This window comes from Pseudochaenichthys georgianus, chromosome 5 (genome assembly GCF_902827115.2).
Source record: "Pseudochaenichthys georgianus chromosome 5, fPseGeo1.2, whole genome shotgun sequence".
Lineage (NCBI taxonomy): Eukaryota > Metazoa > Chordata > Actinopteri > Perciformes > Channichthyidae > Pseudochaenichthys > Pseudochaenichthys georgianus.
This window is the reverse complement of record NC_047507.1, coordinates 19440210-19459311: the sequence shown is the minus strand read 5'-3', so window position 1 is coordinate 19459311 and position 19102 is coordinate 19440210.

Sequence of the window (19102 nt, the reverse complement as noted above, 5' to 3'; positions counted from 1 at the left end):
ATAAATAACGGAAGCTTTTGGCATATTTTTTCAACGACTGCGCTCTTGAAACACTTTCTTATTATTTATGATGTCATATTTTCAAGACATTCTTTTTAGTTTTACAGCTTGATGAAACCTTTTTGTTTGACATCAGCCATTATAGATACTATGGCCATCTGAGTGTGTGTGGTACTGTTTGTGGTTTGTTTTTAACTGTTTAATACAGTTAATTATTTAAAATGTCAGAGTTCCTTATTTTTAAACTGACACTTGCACTACTGTTCAAAAATAAATAACAGAAAACCTGGAATTATGCATTTGGGACTTTTTTTTGCTTTTTCTTGTTGTACCGAACCGTACCGAACCGTGACCCCCAAACCGAGGTACGAACCGAACCATGACTTCTGTGAACCGTTACACCCCTAGTCCCCGGTGTTCCAGGGAACTCACCAAGTGTCAGAAAACACAACCCTCTCTCTTTTCCTCCATACCCAAATCTCTAAAAACGGGGCTGCAACGGATCTGATACAGACTGATCTTGAATTATTTTCTACGTCACAGAAGTGGTGCTCCGCTTATTGGTCAATTCTCCACCTATCAGGGGAATGTGGGGTTGGGCCACGGCCAGCCATTGCGCTGGAGACGCTGTAGTACATATGCCAGGCCTGTAAGTGGCGCTGTAGTCTGCCACAAAAGTAGCGAAGAAGACTTCCCGCGCATGGTTGCCCTTTATACTCTGCTCTGGCTCTTTTTCTCCCTCCCCGAGGGAAGCGTTTGCTCCCTCGCTGTAATTCTCTCCGGCAGTCCACCAGTAGATGACAAACACCCTCCTCTCCGGCTCTTCCAAGGAACGAGGGGACCGTGCGGCAGAGTTTCAGTTAGATTTTTATTTCCCCGGTCATCATGTCCGTTAAAGTTTAAATCTTCCGGACAAAATTAGAAAAGTGCCGGTCAAAGGTCTTCTTTGTTATTTATTGAGCTTTAAAACAAATGAATAACGACTCTATATAATAATATAAGAATAAGACACGGAGGACGGAGATCTCTTTTTCTCCCCCTCTTCTCCCCGCTGCAGCCTAGCAGCTGATCTCAAAGCACGCTCCCCTCTCCTGCAGGGGGGCGTGGTCAGGTGCAGCTCACAGAATCAGCCCCCTGCAAAAACAGCGCTGGAAAGAGCAAATAGAGCGAAATGAGGCATGGCTAAAATGCAGGATCTGTTTGGTATTTTGAAAGAAAAACTATTTATATACTTTATATAGGTATGGCCCTACAATATATTGTTCAAATATAGCATGATATGTCCCCTTTAAGGTATTATTAAGGTAGGGTTCATGTTGCTCTCAAAGTGCACCAGATTGATACTTTTAACTTCAATATTTAAAAAAAGAAATCTTCCCGGGGGAGCATGCCCCCGGACCCCCCTAGAGGAGGTGACGACCCCCCTAAAGGATGTTTGGTCCACCCCCCACTTGTAAAAAAAATAGCACTTTACCCCTGCACCCCCCCCCCCCCCCCAACAACTCCTGGGCTAAGCCCCGGATCTCCTACAATCCTAAATCCGCCTCTGATACGATCCCTATAAAGTATATTCATTACTCGTTATTCTCTACTAATTGTTAATTAAAGACTGTATGTAATGACTATTTTGCACATCCCTTTCAATATTTCAAGATTTTCTAAGGTTTATTGACATATCATATAGGCCTATACAACTGTGGTGTAGTTCTGCACTGAATGAAAAACTTGGGTTGCAGGTTCCTCAATAGTGCATTACAAGACATCTATCAATATTTGTGCATACCTCCAGCAATGTTAACTATGTTGAAGCACTTATTTTAACTGATATTATACATAATGTATTATACTCTTATAAGATGTATGTAGATATTTCATCTCCGGCCTTGTCAGGTATTGAACAATCAATAAATAAAGAACACAGAATTGTTAAATATAAAACACAGAATTTATGTGATTATACTAAATGATTTTCAAATAAACAAACATATTTAACTGTTACACATGCTGATGTAACGCAAATGTTCCAACTTGGGATCAATAAAGTATATCTTATCTTAAGCTGATCGATGGCTACTGCCATATTTGCAAAATGTGCCTCTGAACCTTGACAAGTGCATGTTTCAGGCTTATCAATTAATGTAATGTAATGTTATCACAGGGGTCACACACATAAGACCAGCTGTTAAATAAAGCTCTTCTGACCTTAGCTGGCATGTGGGTATATATATTAATACTGCCCATAATGGGCACAAGCAATTTTCACCCATTTATTAATTATATGTTTTAAATGTGAGTGTTTCCTGTCCCCTAAATCTCCAGGGATGTACACAGTTTAATACTGGCAACTTCTTATTATGGGAAATACGAAAACGTCTTTTAAAACTACAACTCCCAGTAGAGACGTGCCATAGAGAACATGTTGCGAAACAGAATAGCCAGCATGTGTAGTTCTGGGGACGGGGTGGGGGAGGGGGGACGCGGTGGACCCGTTCAAATCCAGTTTTGGACAGTCTGCCGTGGTTCCATCCCATATCAAGTGCTGTTCGAGAATCGGCTTAACCCTCGGAGCACACTCTCCAATCACAGAGCTTGAGGACTATCACGGGGTTTGTCAAGAGCACATGGTGTAGTCCAAACGATAGCTGGGGATTCTGGGTAGTGTAGTGTCTTCTGCCATCCTTTACTCCTGGGAATGGACGCTCACATTACCTTTAAGGGCAGCCGACATAAACGAATGCCGTGCTTCCATGAGCGTCAAATCCCGACGCAGATGGGAATACATTGCAATCAGTTGAAAGCTATTTGCGTCCCTTTATGACGCTGAAGGAGCCTAGGAGCGTCACAATTGGACGCCACGGACACTGACCAAACGTCGCTATTGGACGCTTAGGGAGTGAGAGTGTGTTGATCTGGGCCCAGTTCGGGAGAGCGGAAGTGGATCTGTTCGCCAGCCGTCGCAACAACCACTGTGCCCTGTGGTTCTCCATGGCCCTGGGCGACGACCCGCTCTTGGGGGTGGACGCGTTTGCACACGAGCCATGGCCAAGGAAGCTGCTATACGCCTTTCCACCGCTGCTTCTCATTCTCCCTCTCCTGGGGAGAGTGAGGCGAGAACGTCTGTCAGTCATCCTAGTGGCTCCGGACCGCGTCGGGGCGCCGTGGTACTCAGAGATGACACAGATGAAGGTGGACCAGCCCTGGGCGGTTCCCCAGTTCTGGGGGGTGAGGTCTCAAGAGGCAGGTGCAATCGGGGCGTTACCCACTCTGGGCCGTCCTCTCCAGACTTGGCTCCTGATTGGGACAGGCTGAGACAGGGTGGATTGTCTGACAGTGTTATTTAGTCTATCCAGGCAGCTAGAGCTGGATCCACCACAGCCTGTTACAGGCCGAGGTGGCTAGGATTCCAGCGATGGTGTGAGGAGCGGAGAGCCCCTATCTTGTGAGTTAGGCTCTATTTTTTTCCTTCTTACTGTTATTGGTGGACAGAGGACTAGCTCATTCTACTATAAAAGTGTATGCAGCAGCCATCTCGTCCTGCCATGAGGGATTTGGCGGCAGGTCAGCCTTTAGTCAACCACTGATGTCGCGGTTTTTACAGGGGGTCAGGAGGCTGCGCCCAGTAGTGCACGCCTCCACCCCACAGTGGGACCTGCCCCTAGTGCTCGAGGCTCTGGCCTCGGGGCCGTTTGAGCCTCTGGAAAACAGCTTTGCTTCTTGCCTTACCGTCAGCCAAAAGGGTGTCCGAGTTAACTGCTCTGTCGGTGCACCCGAGCTGTTTACTGATTCGGGGTGACCGGAGTGGCGCGACACTCAGACCGAACCCCTCCTTTGTGCCCAAAAGCTAAGGAGTGCGTTCAGGTCGAGGGCTATTCAGTTAGGGAGTTTTAGTCTTCCCCCCCATGGTGGGGCCAGGGAAGCTAAACTGCACCTCTTCTGCCCGGTGCGTGCGCTAGCATGTTATGTGGAGCGCACGGCTGCCCTTAGACGCACCGAACAGCTGTTCGTGTGTGTGGGGGGCGGTGTGATCGGGAAAGCTCTGTCCAAGAAACGCCTGGCAGGCTGGCTCTGCGAGTGCATTGCACATGCCTACGGACAGGCAGGGAGAGCCTGCCCTACGGGGGTTCGTGCGCACTCCACACGGGCTGTGGCTGCGTTGACAGCCTTATTCAACGTTGTGGAGGATATATGCACAGCGGCGTCTTGGTAGACGCCAGGCCCCTTCATAAGGTTTTATCTCTTGGACATGTCGGGCTCTGGCTTCTTTCTTTTTGTTGGGGACTATTTTCAACTGGACATGATGTGCTAGTGAACACCAGCAAGATATCAAATCAAATCAAGTTTTATTTATATAGCACATTTATAAACGATTTTTGGTCGAGCCAAAGTGCTGTACATATCATAAAAATAGTAGGGATGCACGATAATTATCGGTCCGATATTAGGAATTATGACGTCATCCCGATAAACCCGATAACAGTATTAATAGCCCGGATAATATACAATATATTTTTTGGGTAAAAAAAAAGAAAAAAATACTGCGGTGTGGGTGGATTGGGATGAGGGGCGCTTGTTTTTCACTCGGCTCCTCCCGTTTTGCCAGTACTGTGGTATTAGTGGTTTAGGAAGAGGGGAGTTCTTCACAAATCCAGCGCTCCCTAATACTTCGAACCTGATCAGTCACCTGAAACATCGCCATCGCTACGATGGTGTGTTAATAGCGTACGAAGACAATAATACAATACAAAGTGTGTGTGTGTGTGTGTGTGTGTGTGTGTGTGTGTGTGTGTGTGTGTGTGTGTGTGTGTGTGTGTGTGTGTGTGTGTGTGTGTGTGTGTGTGTGTGTGTGTGTGTGTGTATGTATGTATGTATGTATGTATGTATGTGTGTGCGTGAGTGCGTGTGTGCGTGTGTGCGTGCGCGCGCGCGTTGGAGCTATGTGCAATTCAAGGCATATGCTCGAACCGGAGCTGCCTGGACAACACACTCTCACTCCCTAAGCGTCCAATAGCGACGTTTGGTCAGTGTCCGTGGCGTCCAATTGTGATGCTCCTCGGCTCCTTCAGCGTCATAAAGGGACGCAAATAGCTTTCAACTGATTGCAATGTATTCCCATCTGCCTCGGGATTTGACGCTCATGGAAGCACGGCATTCCTTTATGTCGGCTGCCCTTAAAGGTAATGTGAGCGTCCATTCCCAGGAGTAAAGGATGGCAGAAGACACTACACTACCCAGAATCCCCAGCTATCGTTTGGACTACACCATGTGCTCTTGACAAACCCCGTGATAGTCCTCAAGCTCTGTGATTGGAGAGTGTGCTCCGAGGGTTAAGCCGATTTTCGAACAGCACTTCAAATGGGATGGAACCACGGCAGACTGTCCAAAACTGGATTTGAACGGGTCCACCGCGTCCCCCCTCCCCCACCCCGTCCCCAGAACTACACATGCTGGCTATTCTGTTTCGCAACATGTTCTCTATGGCACGTCTCTACTGGGAGTTGTAGTTTTAAAAGACGTTTTCGTATTTCCCATAATAAGAAGTTGCCAGTATTAAACTGTGTACATCCCTGGAGGTTTAGGGGACAGGAAACACTCACATTTAAAAAAAAAAAATTAATAAATGGGTGAACATTGCTTGTGCCCATTATGGGCAGTATTAATATATATACCCACATGCCAGCTAAGGTCAGAAGAGCTTTATTTAACAGCTGGTCTTATGTGTGTGACCCCTGTGATAACATTACATTAATTGATAAGCCTGAAACATGCACTTGTCAAGGTTCAGAGGCACATTTTGCAAATATGGCAGTAGCCATCGATCAGCTTAAGATAAGATATACTTTATTGATCCCAAGTTGGAACATTTGCGTTACATCAGCATGTGTAACAGTTAAATATGCAGTTGTGTTTATTTGAAAATCATTTAGTATAATCACATAATTGCTGTGTTTTATATTCAACAATTCTGTGTTCTTTATTTATTGATTGTTCAATACCTGACAAGGCCGGAGATGAAATATCTACATACATCTTATAAGAGTATAATACATTATGTATAATATCAGTTAAAATAAGTGCTTCAACATAGTTAACATTGCTGGAGGTATGCACAAATATTGATAGATGTCTTGTAATGCGCTATTGAGGAACCTGCAACCCAAGTTTTTCATTCAGTGCAGAACTACACCACAGTTGTGTAGGCCTATATGATATGTCAATAAACCTTAGAAAATCTTGAAATATTGAAAGGGATGTGCAAAATAGTCATTACATACAGTCTTTAATTAATAATTAGTAGAGAATAACGAGTAATGAATATACTTGATAGGGATCGTATTAATATCTAATAATAAAAATATTGAAATTCAATAACATGCTTTAACCACCAGGTGTCCCTTTATATCAGCTGTGCACCTTTATGGTGTAAATACAGCCGATCTACCAATTGGATCAAATATAAAAGTGAGCCGAATTAGTGTTGATACTGCAAGGAGACGTATTGTGTGAAAAGAAATGTAAGATGTTGTTTAATGGCTGATATATTTATGATCCACGTCACGTTTTCAGTTCCTCATGTTTGTCTTCTCATCAGGGCTCTATAAATACAGAACTACGGCAGTTATGTAATATGTAATGCAGCCGAACCGTGTATTACAATGCCGTTATGTGATGACTTTCAAAGAGAAAAGCAAGCACACTCGGAATAAGGTATTATTATTATTTTGGTCTGTTTCCGGTATTTGTTAATGACGATGTGCTCTGAGATGTGAGACTGGAATTGCACAGGGGGGAAATAACGTAGGCTATCTTTAGATGCGGATTTTGTTAAACTAATATGTTTAGGCTGTAGACCAACACTATACATTGACGGGGAAGGGGGTAGAAATAAAGATAACACCATTAAACAGTTACACAACATAACAGAAATAATATCGATAGCAGCGTCCCTAGCAACCACCTTGGTAACAATGAAAATGTCGTGATTTCCTGAAGTAATCTTCGTAATAACTAGCAAACAACAGATCATGTACATCCACTGCACACATAATCTGAAATAACAACTCATATTTCTCGCATCAAATGACATCAAAACGCATTTGAATGGCCAAACTAACTTTAAAATAGGCATTTTCTACCGAGAATAAAACGAATTTCGGCCATGTTTTCTTTTTCTGCAGGGAGAAATTTGAAGATCACGTGACATAGACGCCAGCCATCGGAATGAATGGTGAAAAAAACGGGGTTTGTCAAACAGAGCACATGGTGTAGGCCAAACGATAGCTGGGGATTCTGGGTAGTGTAGTGTCTTCTGCCATCCTTTACTCAGAAAACATATTTGTTTCTCCGAATCGAAGGGGAAAAATACAAAAGCATTGCACACAATTTAAACCAATCAATGTTGTGTAATTAACAAGGATAATCTGGTGTTTTTTAGTCGATGAGTAGTGCAGATATCACTGTAAAATCAATCGACAGTAAGAGGAGTAGGCTACTTACTTCCGGGTGTAAAATTATCCGTTATCCAATGGGAATGGATGCTCACATTGCCTTTAAGGGCAGCCGGCATTAACGAATCCCGTGCTTCCATGAGCGTCAAATCCCGACGCAGATGGGAATACATTGCAATCAGTTGAAAGCTATTTGCGTCCCTTTATGACGCTGAAGGAGCCTAGGAGCGTCACAATTGGACGCCACGGACACTGACCAAACGTCGCTATTGGACGCTTAGGGAGTGAGAGTGTGTTGGCCTGGAAGCTGCAATCATGTTCATGTATCCGTGCTGAGTGTGCTGACTTTTCGTACAATGTCCCACTGTCTGGCTTCCTGCATAAAGTCAAGTGCTCGGCGCAGTTGTGGCGAAATGTCGCTCCTCTGTTTTAATTTAAACAGCTCCTTATATCCGTTAGCGCAGCTAGCTAGCACCAGATGCTAACAACAACAATGCACGTAAGGTCTCTCTCTCGCTCGGGCCACACATACCAACCCAGTCTCACGGCATTTCGTGTTCACCAACACGATTTTTAATCTATTGATTCGTGTTCACCAACACAATTTGGCCCTTTTTTTCGTGTTGCACAGCACGATTTTAAAAGCAATGTATTTCTACTGGTAATGTGTTTCGTGCCTGCAGGCTGCAGCACGTCTTTTTCTCCGGTCGGGTCGTGGAAGACCGGAAGCTGTGTGGTTCATAAAAACATGTTCTTACTCAATATCAAGCCACAGTTATTGCTTTTATTTTAAATCGTATAATTTCGGACTTTTGTTGTCGTCTGCGAGGAAAATAAATGGGGCTCAGAGCCTCAGGATACTGAAATCTGTATTTTTTAAATCTTTTTTTCCTTCTAATTTGTTATTCTTTTCAAAATAACACACTGTTATTTACTCACCAATAACACACAATTATCCTTGCTTTTATTTATTGGTTTAATTCCATAATCTCGGGCTTTTTTGGCATCCGTCAGGAACTGAATTTCAAAATAAATATAACCGGAAACAGACGTAGGCATTTCGAGCGATTACCCAAGATCCTCAGCTATGGTTTTAAGCTCGTTGATTGGATGTGTTAGCCGCAATGCATGCTGGGATTTGGTGTTTATATTATATGAAATCCGGAAAACATTTTAAAAGAATAAAATAATACTTAATTCCGAGTGCTCTTGCTTTTCTCTTTGAAAGTCATCACATAACGGCATTGTAATACACGGTTCGGCTGCATTACATATTACAGATCTGCCGTAGTTCTTTATTTAGAGAGCCCTGATGAGAAGACCTTTGGAAAAACTGGAAGAAATGCCGCCGAAACTGAATACTTGACGTGGATCATAAATATATCAACAATTAAACAACATCTTCAATTTCTCTTCACACAATACGTCTCCTTGTAGTATCAACACTAATTCGGCTGACTTTTACATTTGATCTAATTCATAGATAGGTTATATTTACACCATAACGGTGCACAGTTGATAGAAAAGGACTGTAGTTTTTAAAGATATTACTGATTTTCTTTGAATGTAAGAATGTAAATACTGAGTCTGAAATAGTATAGCAATATGCTGTAAAATGATGTGAAAGCATGCATAAAAGTATACATCTTCAGATGTTGTACATACACACTAATAATACAAAGTTATTATGGCTGTGTGTACCTTGTGTGCACCTCCTAGTGGTTAAAGCACGTTATTGAATTATTGTTTTTATGTGTTATATTTGATTAAAAAAATATTAAGAGTACATACTTTCATAGGGGGAAAGTATAAATATAGAAATATAGAATATAAAAAATCAAGAAGATACTATAAGTGATCTCTACAATAAAACAGTTTAGTGCAGGATGTACAAAGATATTAATAGGAGGAGGTGCAAAACAGAAAAACGGATTAACCTTTATTTAAACATTAAATATTAAGCCTGACAAAGTAATTAACGTCTAATATATTGCTTTCCTGCAATGTTAACTATGTTGAAGGACTTATTTTAACTGATATTATACACATTAATTATACTCTTATGTATGTAGATAGAATAAGAAATGTGCAGAATATGACAGTTTAATGGTGGAGGTACACACATATTGATAGATGTCTTGTAATGCACTGTTGAGAAACCTGTGACCCAAGTTTTTCATTCATTGCATAACTACACCGTAGTTGTGTATGATATGTCAATAAACCTTTGAAAATCTTGAAAGGGATGTGCAAAATAGCCATAATATACAGTCTTTAATTAACTATTAGTAGAGAATAACCATCAATCAATCAATCAATCAATCAATCAATCAATCAATCAATCAATGTTTATTTATATAGCCCAATATCACAAATGTTACATTTGTATCAGTGGTCTTCACAGTGTGTACAGAATATCAGTATGACAATACGACACCCTCTGTCCTTAGACCCTCACATCGTACAAGGAAAAACTTCCAAAGATAACCCAGTTTAAAGGGAAAAATGGGAGAAACCTCAGGGAGAGCAACAGAGGAGGGATCCCTCTCCCAGGATGGACAGACGTGCAATAGATGCCGTGTGTAAATTGAAAAGATAATACATTTGCAACATAGGTAGTCCAAATGTTTGGAAATGCATGTGTGTATAATAGGAAGATAAATCCACGAGGATATCCATCCAGGACCACAGCCACGACTCAAGATCCAGGACACAGGACCGCAGGATCATCCATGACTCCGGATCCCAGCGTATATAGACACCAAAAAGAAAGACATTTGGGGAAGCTGGGTTAATCGGAACATGAGAGTACACAGGTATAGACAGAGAGAAGGAAGAAGTAAGATGTCCCCCGACAAACTAAGCATATATCAGCAAAACTAGGGGCTGAATCTAATCAGCCCTAACTATAAGCTTTATCAAAAAGGAAGGTCTTAAGCGCACTCTTAAAAACGGATAGGGTGTCTGCCGCCCGAACACAAACTGGAAGCTGATTCCACAAATGTGGAGCTTGATAAGAAAAGGCTCTGGCTCCCATTGTACTTTTAGAGATTCTAGGAACAACCAACAACCCTGCATTCTTGGAACGCAATGCCCTAGTAGGACAGTAGGGTATAATGAGTTCTTTAAGGTAAGATGGCGCCTGCCCATTAAGGGCTTTGTAGGCGAGAAGAAGAATTTTAAATTCTATCCTGTGTTCTATAGGGAGCCAGAACAGGAGTAATGTGGTCCCTTCTCCTAACTCTGGTTAGTACACGAGCTGCAGCATTTTGAATCAGCTGAAGCGACTTGACTGACTTCTTGGTACTCCCTGATAATAAAGAGTTACAATAATCCAGCCTAGAAGTAACAAATGCATGGACTAGTTTCTCTGCATCGTTTTGAGGCAAGATATGCCTGATTTTTGCAATGTTACGTAGATGGAAGTAGGCGGTCCTTGAAATTGATTTTATGTGGGCGTTAAAGGATAAATCCTGATCAAATATAACACCAAGATTCCTTATAGTCTCACTGGAGGCCAAATTAATGCCATCCATAGTTAGTAGGGGTGTAACGGTACACGTACCCGTACCGAAATTATTCGGTACGGGCCCTTCGGTTCAGTACACGTGTGTACCGAAGTGTACCGAACGCATATAACGTTAAACGTAAAAAATTGAGAACGTGAACAACTTCTTGGAAGTAATCTCCGGTGCTGCGTCGCAGCATTCAGAGTAATTTGCACCCATTGTGATCAACGCGTCATAGAGCGAGCAAGTCATTTCATTGGACGAGCTGGTCAGAGGGATGCGTTCAAATGTAATCAGTAATTTGAGGAACTGTCGAAATGGCGAACGCAGATAAAGTTGAGCTCGAAAATCCCCCAGCATCATTGAAGTCTCCGGTTTGGGAACATTTTGGTTTCGCAGTTACGTACAAGGATGACCGACAAAGACAGGTGGACCGAACCAAAGCTGTTTGTCGGCATTGTTCAACTAACATTGGTTACGCGGCTGGCAATACATCAAACTTGCACACTCATTTGAAAAGACATCACCCGAACGTGAATATCACCGGTACCAAAAGACTGAAGTGCAAACCCAACTCCCGCTAGCATTTAAGCCTCCACCACTCGCAAAAACTTCAGACCGAGCCAAAGCTATTACAAACGGCAAATATCCTTATGTTGCCATGTTAGCAAAGCGCTACCTGGCTGTATCTGCTACTACCTCTGTCCCTAGCGAGAGGGTGTTCTCCACAGCAGGAGACATTGTTAGTGCCAGCAGATCTGCCCTTTCGGCAAGCAATGTGGACAAGTTAATCTTTCTTTAAAAAAACATGAAAATACAATGACAAGCAAGTCATAATGTCAAACTGGCTGCTTAGGTACTAGTACAGTACCAACACACTCTCACTCCCTAAGCGTCCAATAGCGACGTTTGGTCAGTGTCCGTGGCGTCCAATTGTGACGCTCCTAGGCTCCTTCAGCGTCATAAAGGGACGCAAATAGCTTTCAACTGATTGCAATGTATTCCCATCTGCGTCGGGATTTGACGCTCATGGAAGCACGGCATTCGTTTATGTCGGCTGCCCTTAAAGGTAATGTGAGCGTCCATTCCCAGGAGTAAAGGATGGCAGAAGACACTACACTACCCAGAATCCCCAGCTATTGTTTGTGCTCCGAGGGTTAAGCCGATTCTCGAACAGCACTTGAAATGGGATGGAACCACGGCAGACTGTCCAAAACTGGATTTGAACGGGTCCACCGCGTCCCCCCTCCCCCACCCCGTCCCCAGAACTACACATGCTGGCTATTCTGTTTCGCAACATGTTCTCTATGGCACGTCTCTACTGGGAGTTGTAGTTTTAAAAGACGTTTTCGTATTTCCCATAATAAGAAGTTGCCAGTATTAAACTGTGTACATCCCTGGAGGTTTAGGGGACAGGAAACACTCACATTTAAAACATATAATTAATAAATGGGTGAACATTGCTTGTGCCCATTATGGGCAGTATTAATATATATACCCACATGCCAGCTAAGGTCAGAAGAGCTTTATTTAACAGCTGGTCTTATGTGTGTGACCCCTGTGATAACATTACATTACATTAATTGATAAGCCTGAAACATGCACTTGTCAAGGTTCAGAGGCACATTTTGCAAATATGGCAGTAGCCATCGATCAGCTTAAGATAAGATATACTTTATTGATCCCAAGTTGGAACATTTGCGTTACATCAGCATGTGTAGCAGTTAAATATGCAGTTGTGTTTATTTGAAAATCATTTAGTATAATCACATAAATTCTGTGTTTTATATTCAACAATTCTGTGTTCTTTATTTATTGATTGTTCAATACCTGACAAGGCCGGAGATGAAATATCTACATACATCTTATAAGAGTAATACATTATGTATAATATCAGTTAAAATAAGTGCTTCAACATAGTTAACATTGCTGGAGGTATGCACAAATATTGATAGATGTCTTGTAATGCACTATTGAGGAACCTGCAACCCAAGTTTTTCATTCAGTGCAGAACTACACCACAGTTGTGTAGGCCTGTATGATATGTCAATAAACCTTAGAAAATCTTGAAATATTGAAAGGGATGTGCAAAATAGTCATTACATACAGTCTTTAATGAACTATTAGTAGAGAATAACGAGTAATGAATATACTTTATAGGGATCGTATTAATATCTAATAATACAAATATTGAAATTCAATAACATGCTTTAACCACCAGGTGTCCCTTTATATCAGCTGTGCACCTTTATGGTGTAAATACAGCCTATCTACCAATTGGATCAAATATAAAAGTGAGCCGAATTAGTGTTGATACTGCAAGGAGACGTATTGTGTGAAAAGAAATGTAAGATGTTGTTTAATGGCTGATATATTTATGATCCACGTCACGTTTTCAGTTCCTCATGTTTGTCTTCTCATCAGGGCTCTATAAATACAGAACTACGGCAGATATGTAATATGTAATGCAGCCGAACCGTGTATTACAATGCCGTTATGTGATGACTTTCAAAGAGAAAAGCAAGCACACTCGGAATAAGGTATTATTATTATTTTGGTCTGTTTCCGGTATTTGTTAATGACGATGTGCTCTGAGACTGGAATTGCACAGGGGGGAAATAACGTAGGCTATCTTTAGATGCGGATTTTGTTAAACTAATATGTTTAGGCTGTGGACCAACACTATACATTGACGGGGAAGGGGGTAGCAATAAAGATAACACCATTAAACAGTTACACAACATAACAGAAATAATATCGATAGCAGCGTCCCTAGCAACCACCTTGGTAACAATGAAAACGTCGCGATTTCCTGAAGTAATCTTCGTAATAACTAGCAAACTAAAGATCATGTACATCCACTGCACACATAATCTGAAATAACAACTCATATTTCTCGCATCAAATGACATCAAAACGCATTTTAATGGCCAAACTAACTTTAAAATAGACCTTTTCTACCGAGAATAAAACGAATTTCGGCCATGTTTTCTTTTTCTGCAGGGAGAAATTTGAAGATCACGTGACATAGACGCCAGCCATCGGAATGAATGGTGAAAAAAACGGGGTTTGTCAAACAGAGCACATGGTGTAGGCCAAACGATAGCTGGGGATTCTGGGTAGTGTAGTGTCTTCTGCCATCCTTTACTCAGAAAACATATTTGTTTCTCCGAATCGAAGGGGAAAAATACAAAAGCATTGCACACAATTTAAACCAATCAATGTTGTGTAATTAACAAGGATAATCTGGTGTTTTTTAGTCGATGAGTAGTGCAGATATCACTGTAAAATCAATCGACAGTAAGAGGAGTACTTACTTCCGGGTGTAAAATTCTCCGTTATCCAATGGGAATGGATGCTCACATTGCCTTTAAGGGCAGCCGGCATAAACGAATGCCGTGCTTCCATGAGCGTCAAATCCCGACGCAGATGGGAATACATTGCAATCAGTTGAAAGCTATTTGCGTCCCTTTATGACGCTGAAGGAGACTAGGAGCGTCAAAATTGGACGCCACGGACACTGACCAAACGTCGCTATTGGACGCTTAGGGAGTGAGAGTGTGTTGTACAGTACAGTTCAAATACAGATTATTTCAGTTCATCGAAAAACTGCACCTTAATGTTTATTTTATTATATTTTATATTTATTTGAGTGAATATTCATAGTTTAATAATAATTAAAAACCCAAAACTAATAGTTTATGTTTTGTGAGTACTAGTACAGTAAAGTTCAAATACAGATTATTTCAGTTCATCGAAATGCTGCACCTTAATGTTTATTTTATTATATTTTGCATTTATTTGAGTGAATACATTATTCACAGTTTAATAATAATTAAAAAAAAATATGTTATGTTTTGTGATAATTTTTTCTGCTGTACCGAAAACGTACCGAACCGAACCGTGACCTAAAAACCGAGGTACGTACCGAACCGAAATGTTTGTGAACCGTTACACCCCTAATAGTTAGTATATCTTTAGATAATTTGTTTTGTAGATTCTTCGGGCCAAGTACAATAACTTCAGTTTTGGTCGTGTTTAACATCAAAAAGTTTAAGGTCATCCACGTTTTTAAGTCCTTAAGGCAATCTTGAATTTTATTTAGATGATTTCATCAGGCTTGATTGATAAATATAGTTGAGTATCATCCGCATAACAATGAAAGTTTACAGAATGATTCCTTATAATATTGCCTAACGGAAGCATATATAATGTGAACAAAATAGGTCCGAGCACTGAGCCCTGTGGCACTCCATGGCTAACTTTGGTTTGCGTGGAAGATTCATCGTTAACACGTACAAACTGAGAGCGTTTAGATAGATAGGACCTAAACCAGCCTAAAGCAGTTCCCTGTATGCCGACTAAGTGCTCTAGTCTTTGCAATAAGATGTCATGGTCGATAGTATCAAATGCAGCACTGAGATCGAGTAAAACAAGAATAGAGACAAGTCCCTTGTCTGAGGCTATTAGAATATCATTGGTGACTTTAACCAGAGATGTCTCTGTGCTATGATGTGTTCTAAAGCCAGACTGAAAATCTTCAAATAAATCATTGTTTTTTAAGTAATCACACAGCTGTTTTGCGACCGCTTTCTCAATAATTTTTGAGAGGAACGGAAGATTAGAAATAGGTCTATAGTTGGCTAAAACCTCTGGATCGAGGTTGTGCTTTTTAAGAAGCGGTTTTATCACTGCTACTTTGAATGATTGTGGAACATAGCCTGATAATAAAGACATATTCATAATATTTAATAAAGAAGTGCTAATTAATGGAAAAACTTCCTTCAACAGCTTAGTTGGAATTGGGTCTAACATGCACGTTGATGGTTTAGAAGAGAGAATCATTGAATGTAATTGTTCAAGGTTTATGGCTGAAAAGCATTCTAGTTTACTATCTAATGTAATATTAGAACTTACGTTTCCGGGAGCTGTTGATAACACTATACTGGTCAAAGGCAAGAGGTCATTAATTTTGTTTCTAAGAGTAACAATTTTATCGTTAAAAAAGCACATAAAATCATTACTACTGAGTGCTATGGGAATAGAAGGCTCAGCCTGGCTACAGTGCTGAAAAGAAATCTTGCATTATTCTTATTCTCATCTATTAATGAAGAGTAGTAGGCTGCTCTCGCTTTACGCAGTGCTGTCTTATATTCATTGAGAGTAATATGCCAAATTAAACGAGATTCTTCAAGTTCAGTGGAACGCCATATCCTTTCAAGTTGTCTAGACTTTTGCTTTATTTTGCGGGTTTCGGCATTATGCCATGGAGCTAATCTATGTTGTTTTATTTTCTTCTTTTTCAAAGGAGCAACAGAGTCTAATTGTATTCGCAGCGCATCTATAGCACTATCAACAACATGATCAATTTGGGGTGGTGTACATTTTGTATAAGTTTCCTCCCCTACATGCAGACATGCTATCGAGTTAAGTATTGGTGGAATCTCTTCCTTAAATGTGGCTATAGCACTAACAGATAGGTTTCTGCTGCAAGAGCTTTTGACTAATGCTTTGTAGTCTCGTAACAGTACTTCAAAAGTTATTAAGAAATGGTCGGATAAAGCAGGATTATGCGGTTCGACTAATAGTTGCTCAATTTCAATACCATAAGTCAGAACAAGGTCGAGAGTGTGATTATAGCAGTGGGTTGGTTTATTTACACTCTGACAGAAACCAACAGAATCTAATTAAATGCAACAGTAAGGCTATTTTTATCATCGTCAACATGAATATTAAAGTCACCTACGATAATTACTTTGTCTGTTTTTAAGAACCAAAAATAACGAGTAATGAATATACTTTATTACTTGTTTCCATTCATGTCAATTGCAGATACACGTTTAGTCTTCTCAAGCACCAACTATCAAATATCTCTCCTGATTGTTGGCACTTGACAATCACCTTACCTGAATTTTACTCAGGTGTAACTAAAGTCTGATTTAAGGGTTGTTTATATTTCACATAATTAATCAGAATCTGCAAAGTAACTCAAATAAATGCAGTGGAGTAAAAATACCAGGTTAACCTCTGAATTGTAGTGGAGTAGAATTACAAAGTAGCAATGAGCTGTCATGTGGGTATATATTAATGCTGCGCATTATGGACACAAGTGATTTTCACCCATTTATTAATTATATGTTTTACATTTGATAACACCAATGTGTTTAATAATGGCAACTTCTAATTGTGGGAAAAACGAAAACGTTCAGTAGAGACGTCCCATAGAACATTTTGCGAAACACAATAGCCAGCATGTGTAGTTCTGGGGGGGTGTTCGATTCCAGTTTTGGATACTCTGGCGTGGTTTCGTTCCATTTCACACAGCTGTTTGACGCTCTGTGTAACCTTACGGGTACTGTAGTCCTAAACGATAGCTGGGGATTATGGGTAGTGTAGTGTCTTCGGCCATCCTAAACTCAGAAATGTTGACAATCGCAATGATGCTCGAAATGTCCCTTATAGGCCTACGTCTGTTTCCGGTTATTTTTATTTTGAAATTCAGTTCCTGACGGACACCAAAAAAGCCAGAGATTATGGAATTAAACCAATAAATAAAAGCAAGGATAATTGTGTGTTATTGGTGAGTAAATAACAGTGTGTTATTTTGAAAAGAATAACAAATTAGAAGGAACAAATATTTAAAAATACAGATTTCAGTATCCTGAGGCTCTGAGCCCCATTTATTTTCCTCACAGACGGAAACAAAAGTCCGAAATTATACGATTTAAAATAAAAGCAATAATTGTGGCTTGATATTGAGTAAGAACATGTTTTTATGAACCACACAGCTTCCGGTCTTCCACGACCTGACCGGAGAAAAAGACGTGCTGCAGCCTGCAGGCACGAATTACGTTACCAGTAGAAATACATTGCTTTTAAAATCGTGCTGTGCAACACGAAAAAAAGGGGCAAATCGTGTTGGTGAACACGAATCAATAGATTAAAAATCGTGTTGGTGAACACGAAATGCCGTGAGACTGGGTTGCACATACACACACCCTCCCGGTCCTCCAGATGGCCAGTCGGTGCCTGCCGGTGAGCGTGGAAGTGTGGTCTGCCACAAGCGGGCGGCTGGAGCGGGGCTGTCAGCATCAGCTTGTAGATGGTATTTTAAAGTCGATGCGCTCTGAAACTACGGGGCGGCCAAGGAAAAAAAATACACATGCGTTAAAATAATTAGTGGCGTAATTTTTTGTTTGTTATCGGTATCGGTCTTGAGAAGCAGGAAGTTATCGGTATCGTTATCGGTTTCAAAAAACCAATATCGTGCATCCCTAAAAAATAGCCTACAGTAGAGACACTTTACAGCAAATACAACAGCACAGATTGTTCAGAATATCAGTATGAGGAAAACGACACCCTCTATCCTTAGACCCTCACATCGTACAAGGAAAAACTTCCAGAGAAAAACCCACAGTTTAAGGGGGAAAAATGGGGGAAACCTCAGGGAGAGCAACAGAGGAGGGATCCCTCTGCCAGGACGGACAGACGTGCAATAGATGCCGTGTGTAAATCGAAGAGATAATACATTTTGCAGCATAGACCGAATGTTAGGAAATGCATGTGTCTGTAATAAGAAGATGAATCCACGAGGATGTCGGCTACAATCCTGTGGAATCAGGGAAGCAGCATGACGAGACCCAAGGCAGGACCGCAGAGACCAACCTGTGGTGGAGTCACGCATTCTGGTGAGATCAGGTTGGCAGAGACAGGTTCAGCCACGACCCGAAGTCCACGACTTAATCCAGAACTCAGGATAGAGGATCCAGGACACAGGACTACAGCAAGAGGATCAGACTCGACTCCGGATCCCGGCGTAGATATAGATACAAAACAAGAGGGTTAATCGGAACAAGAGAATACACAGACAGAGGGAAAAGGTCATTGGATAAAAGTTATTCTTGATAACCCTCTAAAAAGATCTCATGAACTTCTCCACTCAATCTATCAAAACCCGAGCAGTTCTATTAGATATAGGATAAGAAACAGAGATAGGGAGCACAACAACAGGACTGAATGTTCATTGTTATGAAGTTAAATGTTACAATGTGGGAGACCTTTGATTTTAATGTTTTGTGCGAAAAACTGTGGTCTACGGTAGATTAATACGTTATATCAAGTTTCGGCTACACCTACACGCACTGCTTG